Source organism: Tachysurus fulvidraco, chromosome 20, assembly GCF_022655615.1.
Source record: "Tachysurus fulvidraco isolate hzauxx_2018 chromosome 20, HZAU_PFXX_2.0, whole genome shotgun sequence".
Taxonomy (NCBI): Eukaryota; Metazoa; Chordata; class Actinopteri; order Siluriformes; family Bagridae; genus Tachysurus; species Tachysurus fulvidraco.
Window position 1 is genome coordinate 14983757 of NC_062537.1, and position 9845 is coordinate 14993601.

A 9845-nucleotide genomic window follows, 5' to 3' on the forward strand; every position below is an offset into this window, starting at 1 on the left:
AGATTATCAAAGTTTTTGTAATCACACCCTCCATTGTCACCCAATTGAGGATGATGTTCCATTTTGAGTCTGGTTCCTCTCAAGGTTTCTTCCTCTTCCATCTAAGGGAGTTTTTCCTCACCACAGTCACCTCAGTCACCTCAGGCTTGTTCATTGGGGATAAATACAAACACGTTTAAATATATCTAATATTAATCTTGAATCATTGCATAAATCTTTATGAATATAATGGTAACCTTTTTGTTCTTTGCATTATTTCATATGTTCTGTAATGCTGCTTTGACTCCATTGTAAAAAAAGATCTATACAAAACAATTTGAATTGAATTGAATTGAATAGAAGTAATTTTCATGGAATTCAGTATGGTAAGGTAATTTTTGAGTCATAAATAGCCATAGAACGAGTTTAAAAGATGGCTCATTAAAACATCTTGACATTAATGACTCTTTCTCGATGGCGACTGGATTGCACAACTTACTTCATTTTTACACACATCAGAATTAAATAATTCTCCCTATGAGGCTGCATTCTGATTGAAACCATTATTAATTAATTCACTCTTATGTAAAGCCCTGGATCTGATCTCTAACATGGAAGCTAACTATTCCAGTTTTTTCCTCTGGTCCTAAACCTGAAAATCATTTTGGATGGATAATTTAATTTGGAATTTGACTAAACTTGTTTTAACACCTCAATTAAACCCTCTCTGCCCGTGTGATGTGGTGATATGGCATTAAATCTGTGGCTGAATTTCAGAAAACTGCCAGATTATTCTGTGTAGAAAATTGCACAAAATGATTTTTTCTGACACTAATTACCTTAGTTTCACTCTACGAAAACTCATATTGTATTTTAAAATGTATAAACTTGCCTTAATTTTCCCTGCAACATCCAGTTAGCAAATGCAGTGGTAAATGCATTCAGTCTACTTTAAAATGTAGATCTGAAACTACAGCTTACAGCTTGCTTCTTAACTTGGGATAAGTACAATATGCTTTCCACATTATGGTTTAAACTGTGCTAGTTAGGTACAGTATAGCGCCAAGTCAAATGTGCATCTAAAGATCAGGTCATTTTTGCTGCATGTCACATACACATCTTCATATCTTAGATATCTTAGATCTGACATGTCTTTTTTCCTTGTCTGTGAAATCTCTAGAGTTAACTTTTTTGACAGCATGTTTTTTGTCATTTAAAACCAAAATCCTCCAAATAGCACAAGTGTGTCTGTTAAAGTCTGCTAAATTAAACGGTACATCACACAAGACAGGCTCAACTGTTAATTTGTATAGACTAATCATTTCTAAACATAAACCAGAGCATATAGATAGATAGATAGATAGATAGATAGATAGATAGATAGATAGATAGATAGATAGATAGATAGATAGATAGATAGGCTATACATATAAAATAATATATTATTAAATCATATTTTTATAAAATATATTAGAATCTGTAAACATGTGTAAGAAAGTGTAAGGAATAAAGAAATCTGAAGTAATAAATCTTTCCATGTTCTAAATGCACTATTCAAGCACTTTGGTAGATAAACCAAAATTGTCATGTTGTACATTGTAAATATCACATAAGACAGGTTTTTCATTAATATGGGTTCTGCATAGAAACTTTTTGAATACATTATATTTTTAAGATCCAAACACATTTATTCATTTTGAAGATATTTTAATCCAAAGAACCATTCATGAAGGTGGAATAAAGTGCAACCTAAGTTGCTGAAGTATAGGGTCCTTATCAAAGTGCATAGTAATGGCTCACTGGTGGTCCAGAAAACTCATAAAAACTTTTTGTTTCTGGCACAGAACTTTTTGTATTCAGGTGTCAAAATCATTAAAGTACACCAGGTTGAGTCACCTCACAGCTCTATGCTCCCTAGTTTAATCCTGAGCTTGGGTTACTGCCTGTGTAGAGCTTTGTACGTATGTTTTTCCAATGCCTGTGTGGATTTGCTGCAAGTTTTCTGCTTCCGTACTAGGGGTGATTATGTGTGTGATACCCTGGTGTTCCTTTCTTTTCCCCAGTGCACCTGGCATTAGCACTGGATTCAACAAGACCCCATTAATATTCAGGATTCCTATTTTCAGTTCAGTTCAATTTGGATATAGCTTTAGATTTAGATACCTAATAAGCAAGCCAGAACATGAACCCTAGAGAAGACAGAAAGAAGATACCTGAGAGGGATCAAGCTCCCAAGGGAAGCTATCCTCTTCTGGATGACAGCGGATAATGAGGTTGTTACTCTTCTACAATTGTATGCTATAAAGTAAAGCAGTACAGAGTGTCTCTTCATTAGGGGTATTCGAGTCGTTTTTAATTACAGTAAAACTTTTAACTTTAAATCTCTTGTACTGAAGTGAAGACTAGCCTCTAAATAATGGATGAGACTTGCGCATAATCTCTTTTTTAGTACGTGCAACTGTCCAAGTACGACCACGCACGGTAATATTTAGAATATCCTTATAGTATGATTCACAGCTATCTTTAGGCTTAAGACCATTCTCAACAGTAGTAAGTGATCCAGATGAAGAAAACTTGAGCATCTTGATGAGTAGGGTAGGTCCAGAGGGCAGAAGGATGCAAGGTCATTGGCATCTCATCAAACAGCAAGAGGAGTCTGTAGTTTGACAGAGAGAGAGAGAGAGAGAGAGAGAGAGAGAGAGAGAGAGAGAGAGAGAGAGAGAGAGAGAGTGTCCTATATAAAATACGCAAGGTTCTGCTTTCCATAATGTACAGCAGTACATCTAAAAATACCCAGTGTAATGCATCTATTCGTTAGATGGATGCATTAAGGTTTCCACCCACAGAGGTTGAGCTCTTTAAAGAGGTCCACCTCTGCCATCTTAATCAGAGTAACACACCATTCCCTGTATGGCGAATGTGCATTTCATACAGCTCCTACTGGCCTTCCATAATTGCTTTTTGTTCCCTACACCATACTTTCCAATTGATTTTTTTTTCTGAGGCAGCCAGGGACACATCAATAGACTTATGCCACTTCCAAATGATGACATTCCAAATCACAGTAAAGAGTAGAAATGCCCATCAAGTGTAATCTTTCCCTCGGCACATCTCCCTGTGTCTCAGCTGACATTCTGGACCAGAGGAGATAAGCAAACCAAAGAAGGAAAGTAGGATAGATAGATCGTACATAGCATTAACAGAGAAAATACATCTGAGGTCTGTCGGGTTCATAAACACCCATGAGTATTCACACAAACACATATTTTAATGTAATGGATCTGGCTGCTGTAGTTGAAGGCCATCAAAAGTTCAAGGACAAAACTGTAGATGACAAACATCAAAGCATATTTCATGTTAATCCCTAAAACTCTCTCATTATTATTTAGTTATTTGTCATAGAGCATATTAATTACTAATTACCTTAAAACTAGTAGGAAAGGCGTGCAGTAACGAAAGCAAGGACTTTGTGTATAAAGTGTGTGTATAAAGTGTATTTGAATTTCTGTATTCTAGTTAGTAAACTACAATCAAATCCGAGCCTGTTAAGCAGCAGAGTGTAGTGCTTTTTTTATGAATTACACCTGTTTGAACACACAGACAGCTTGATGATGACTTGTTGAGAGGAATCAGTTAGACAAGACCTCATCAAACACTGTTATTTTGACTTCCATTGCTGGACTTGGACACCTGTGGCTAAACATCTGCTACTGCCTCATAATGAGCAAGCTCATGGTTATCATACTTTTTAAAAATGGAATTAGTTAAACAATTTAAAGTTATTGAGAATATTTCATTACTTCTGTAATTAGAGCTCAGGTAAGGGTCAAAGGCTGTGCTAAAGAGTGATCTCAGGGATGTGAGATAGGAATATACACTGAATGGGATGCAAGTCCATCATAGGTTATAATGAATACAAATTAACATCTAGGGACATGTTAGACTAGCCAATTCACCTGCTGGCATGCTTTTGGGAAGTGGGAGGAAACCAGACAACTCATATTCAGAATGTGTATGTGAAATACATACATATTAAATAAATAGTATGTGACCACACACACACACACACACACACACACACACACACACACACACACACACACACACACACACACGTGTGTGTGTGGTGTGCTGCAATGGTGGTGTGATGGACTCACAAAGCATAAAGAAGCTTATTCCTGCCACACGCCCAGAGTTACTAAATTATCTGTTAGCTTCTACATTAACAATAACATTACAGGATACTATGCCATCCATACAATATGTTTATATAAATTTTATCATGCTTGGAGTTATTGTTCTAATGTGAACTTGGAATTACTGAATTGCAGTAACTGTACAACTAAAATGCAACATAACATTGAACTAATGTTTTATTGGAAGTGTTTATATATATCCACCTAAGCTTGTCAAAATAACCCAACTAATTGTACTGTAATCCACTGGCGATCAATGTTATGACTAGTCTAAATAAAAGCTATAGATAGCTTCTATTAAAAAAAGGTCTGGGTCTGAATACAAGCACTAAATTAAATCTATGAATCAAAAAAACAACAGTCGTGTTAGACACAAGGAAATTCTATTGATGACATTATGAGCAAATGCCATTAAAAATGTATAATAAATATTAATAAAATAATGAATAGACAATAAGCACAGGTACAACAACATACTGTATAGTACAAAACAACACAGTACAACAGCATAAAGCAGACATACAGTATATTGGTCTGTTGAAAACCAACAAGTTTTTTGATAATACGGTTTATTTGGCCACCACATTATGCAATTTGAAGTTTTAAGTCTTTGTGGTAAGATGGTCAGTGCAGTGGCTAACTGGCAGCAAAAGAAATGGCAAAACTGGAAAAATCCATGAAAGTGTCTTTTTATTTATGTGAGCCACCATTCTCAGACAGGTGTGAAAGATGCCAAAGCAAAGTCTCCATTGAAAAATCAAAATTTACCAAAATAAAAATTAACAAATAAAAATAAATATTCAAAGAACAAATCAACACTTAACAAACACAAAGGGGAATGACTAAATTGTTGGCTACTGTTCCAACAAACACCCCTCTCTTTCTCTGCAACATTTCCTTTGTTCTTTATCATCCTGGTCCCCTCCCTTCAGATTCAAACGGACCAATCATAACACTCCATTTGTTAGCAACACTATATTTTACACTTCACAGATCTTATCAATTTACAAGTCACACCAAAATAAAGTCTATCTGTAATCAAAGGCATTATCCTTTAACAAATCACCGAAATATCTACATACAAGACATTTTTAATCCTTGCATGCTTGATCAGACGACTCCGCCCCTTCAGGATGCTATAAAGCTGGCTTCTTGTTCACAGGCTACTCCCTTTTAGGCCTTTCCTGAAAGTCTTTCAAAACTACAAGCGTCCAGACCGCTGTATCCTCATGGCTAGTTACAGCCATGGCCACTGTGCCACCCACCAAGGTACCATATGTGTTGTCTTGTGCATCATATTTTATTGTGAGATTATGCAATTTACAGATTCAGATTTCCCTTCCAGTCTGTCAACATTGAGCTATTTCCAATGTTATCTACTAGGATGTGAAGATTGAACTGACCCTAACGTCAATTCAGAGGCATGTGTTTCTGCACACTGCCAATAGGAGATCTTAGCTGGAGACAAAATGGCAATGCTTTTTCTGTGTGTATCCTTTTTAAGTTACTGAAGGAGATTCAGGATTTGATGCAGATTATCATTACAGATAAGTGGAGTCAGTGGTCTTCTGTCTCAGTTTGCTCAGTGTGAACTAGGTAATAAATACTTTCAATTTTGCTATTGACACAACAATCTCAGCTTCTGTATTTCAAATGTCACTCCAAAATAGATTTTAACACACTGACATATTCTACGGCTATTTGCCTGCTATAGGGTAACAGCCATAGATTTATAATGGCAGTAGACCTCCATCTAGGTTGATTGAATATTGTGTGATTTTTGTAAGTGCCACAATCTCTGGCATTTGCTTTAGATTCTTGTACTTTATGTTCTTTGGATTCTCAGTCTTTGTGTGTCTCAGGCAGAAAAATATTGATGTCCTGCATAATTTGCTAATGGGGTTCATTATCAATTCAAAATCATAAATGTAGACACCTGGAAACAAATTGAAAACCACAGGGGAAAAAATTCCCAGAGCTAGAAATGGCAGTTTTGTCAGCCTGGTGTGTGAATTCTGGCTCTGACGGTTCATCAACCTCATCTACTCAAGATCACTCAAGTTCATAATTGATCTCATCTAGAGATGTGTGCTCATTTTTTTGTACCTCTGTTATATTTCCAGTTGGTTCAGAACAGTTGCTTCTACTTTTCAATATACTTATAAACAAACTAGTAAACAAATGATCCCACCACAACCCTGAGTTACTAAGGAGGTCTTGAATGCATCATACAGTGTGAAACTTTAAAGTTTTAATGAACATGTTTTTTCCCCCCTGCAAGCTTCACATCTGTGATCACTTTGTTTTGGGGTGTTTCTCCTTTCAGTCTCCTCTTCAGAAGGTGAAATTCTGTTTAATTAGATCTGGTAATTAACTTGGTCAGTCTAAAACCTTCCAATTGTTCCCCCGATGAAGTCCTTTATTGTGTTTTCAGTATGATTTGGATTATTGTCTTACTGCATGATGAAGGTTCTCCTGATTAGATTGGTTACATTTCTGGGCAAATTCTTGGACCAAATGTTTCTGTAGACTTCTGAATTCATTCTGCTGTTATCATCATGTGTTACATCACCAATAAAGGTTAATGAGCTTGTTCCAGAAGCAGTCATACCAAAGTCATGATACTTCCTGCACTTTGCTTCACCGATGAGATGGTATGTTTTGGATCATGAGCAGATCCTTTCTTTCTCCACTCTTTTGCCTTTCCATAATTGTGCTAGAGGTTAATCTTGGCTTATCTGTGTATTTCTTTGCTAATTCCAATCTCTGATTTTTATCGAATTTGTGGTATGGCCTATTTTCCAGATGTTAAAGTCTCCTTCAACTGGTGGATTTTTTTTTCCACAGCTCTCAATGTTTCTTCATCAACTGCTGTTCTGCTGTACTTTCTTTTTCAGGACATTTTAAATGACTGTATTGGCTAATCCCAATGCTTGTTCAAAAGCTCTGATCGATTTCCTCTCTTTTCTCAGGCAATTCTCTGGTCACCATTTTGGTTTATCTTTTTTTTAACAACAAATGCAATATTCACAGGTGAAACCCAGGACTCAAACCAGCAGTAAACATTCAGGGCTATTAATTGTTTAAAGAATCAAACTAACAAAGCACAGCTGGGCAACAAGAAACACCTACAGTCCCAGTCATGTCATAGCATTTTTGATAACTTGTGTTATACAAAAGATGCCATGTTCTAAGTTGTTTAACACATCATCTGGTCTATTCACATATTCATCTTTTGATCTCAAATGCACATGTCTTTAGTGTATAGCAAAAATAAAAGAACAGGCCTTGCTGTCATATATTATTTTCATTTTACCTTGTCAGCCTGCCTTGAAGCACCCATGCGCATCACCAATAATCTGACACGACCTTCTCATCCCTGTCAGTAAAACCCACTGGGAAGAATTAAGCATAAGTCACCTTCTGCTTATGTGAAACATGGGAAAGATCTTTAGTGATCATGGTAGTTTCTCACTTTCATTCATCTCATGAGTGCAAATTCAAGATTTCCCATAAGCCATCTTGCATTTAATATAACTTACTATTCATTTGAATTTCAATACAGTGTCTCTGACTTATTAAAATTCTTGGTGTATATGTCTGGGTGTACTATTAAAACAAGGTGGAATATATAATTGTTGCTCTAGTTGCTTTGTGTTAAGCCACTAGACTGTGCTTATTCAATTACTCAGTGAGGAAACGCTAATTAGATTTCGCCTAGAAACTTAGAAAAAGGTCATGATTATGTTTAGTCCAGACCTCTTTAAGGAGAGATTAATGATGCAAATTCAGCTCACTCATGGGTCATTGCAAGTTAATGAAAGTTTAATTAAATTATCATGTCTAAAACTTGGATTTCAACAATGCATATTTTGTTACTGCTTAGATTTAATAAATATATCTGCTTTGACAACGAAACCTTTTTGAAGTCTACTATCAAAATGCTTCAGTCTTATTGGTCAGTAGGTGTTGATGGATTTTCTGTTCCAGCAAATTAGATTTATATTAATGCACTTGTCCTAATGTTATTGTTTCTATAGTAACGGCTCATTCAAAGGGATTTGCAAGGTGTTCGCAGTGCATAATCTTAAAATGATTATAAATGTTGAAAAAAAAAAATAGCTTTAAGAAAAATTCTCTAATTGTGATTCTCTTTAATTTATATTTAATTGTATGTACATCATTTCTCATTATTATTATTATTATTATTATTAGTAGTAGTAGTAGTAATTTTAGCTGGTTAGTTTTTTATTTTATTATATTTAGAAATGTAAAACAAACAATGCTTCTAGTCCAACATGACAACGGCCATCAGGCATTTGAAGTAGAAGCTTTTTAACCTTCATTAATTTTTCAATTAAATTTTTTGTATAACACTTTTAACAATGGACATTGTCGCAAAGCAGCTTTAAGCAAATATAAACATTTTAGAATAAACATTGAAAGTTTAAAATTTAAATTTATATGCATTTAAATTTAAGTAATATAAATTTATATATATTTATATAGCAAACCAGAGGCAACATTTCAAGTAAAAACTCCCTGGAAAAAATCTTAAGAGGAACCAGACTCAGAAGGGAACCCATCCTCATCTGGGTGACACTGGAGAGTGGGACTAAATGTCCTTTATATAACAGTACACTGTAGTCAAGTCCAATTGTGACTTTGGGCTTTCCAGTTTCTCATGAACAGATAAGCTGGACAAGGAAAAAAAATAAAACAAAGCCCTCTATTTTAAGATTATGTAGTGGAAAACTTACTGTTACAAAGCATTGACACTAAAGTCAACTTCTAAAATGAAAAGTTTAAGAAACATCTCACACACACAGAAAATGAGGAGAAGCTTTTTCCCACAGGCCATTCAGAGTCTAAATCAGGAAACACCCAGGATCTAATACTAGACCACTCTCTCCATCTTCACTGTTCTATGCACAACCTTTTTTGCACTTTAACTCTGGACTTGCACAGCACAATGGCACTTTATTCACTTTATACACACCATACTGTACTGCACCTGGACATTGTAAGGACACTTTAACTCTGGACTTGCACAGCACAGTCTCACTTTATACACTTTATACACTATTTACACACCATACTGCACCTGGGCACTTTAAGGACAATCTTAAAAACCATACACATTTATGTATATTTATGCATATGTATATACATTATTTATCCACATATATTTTTTAGTTTTATATATTTTTTATATATAGTTTATACTTTTTATTTATAGATCTCCTTTTGGTTTTGTTTTATTTTTTTTTAATCCTAAATTGCATTCCTTTTTATTCGTGTATACCAGACAGTTGCATAAAGCATTTCACTGCATGTCGTACCCTGTAGGTATGTGTATGTGGCAAATAAAAATTCAATTTGTTTTGACACATGAAACTTCAGCATAATACCTCCTATAGTTATTACTATAGAATTAGAAAAAGTGCTTTTAAATTTAAAACTAGAACTGGAACTATTGACCGAGGTGCTGTTATTCAGTAGAGACCTCCTGACAGATTCTGTAACACAAAAAACCACCGTGATTAAAGATTTTGCCTCTCTATACATGCACATTAAGATAGAATGACTATTCAGTCTTCAGTTCTGACATGTCTAGCAGAAATAAATAATTCTATGAATATTGGAAATGGCCAAATCATAAAAAGTGTG

At 35.1% G+C, this 9845-nt stretch overlaps 1 long non-coding RNA gene across 2 annotated transcripts; it reads left to right on the forward strand.

Moving 5' to 3' along the window:
• The first annotated feature begins 5358 nt into the window (after window positions 1-5358).
• On the forward strand, window positions 5359-7474 carry LOC125139753. Of its 2 annotated transcripts, XR_007138860.1 has the most exons (3): window positions 5359-5444; window positions 5559-6829; window positions 7148-7474. It is a non-coding gene; the product is annotated as an uncharacterized LOC125139753 (long non-coding RNA). The 2 variants fall into 2 exon arrangements; XR_007138859.1 differs by having other exon boundaries at window positions 5559-7474.
• Window positions 7475-9845: the final 2371 nt, after the last annotated feature.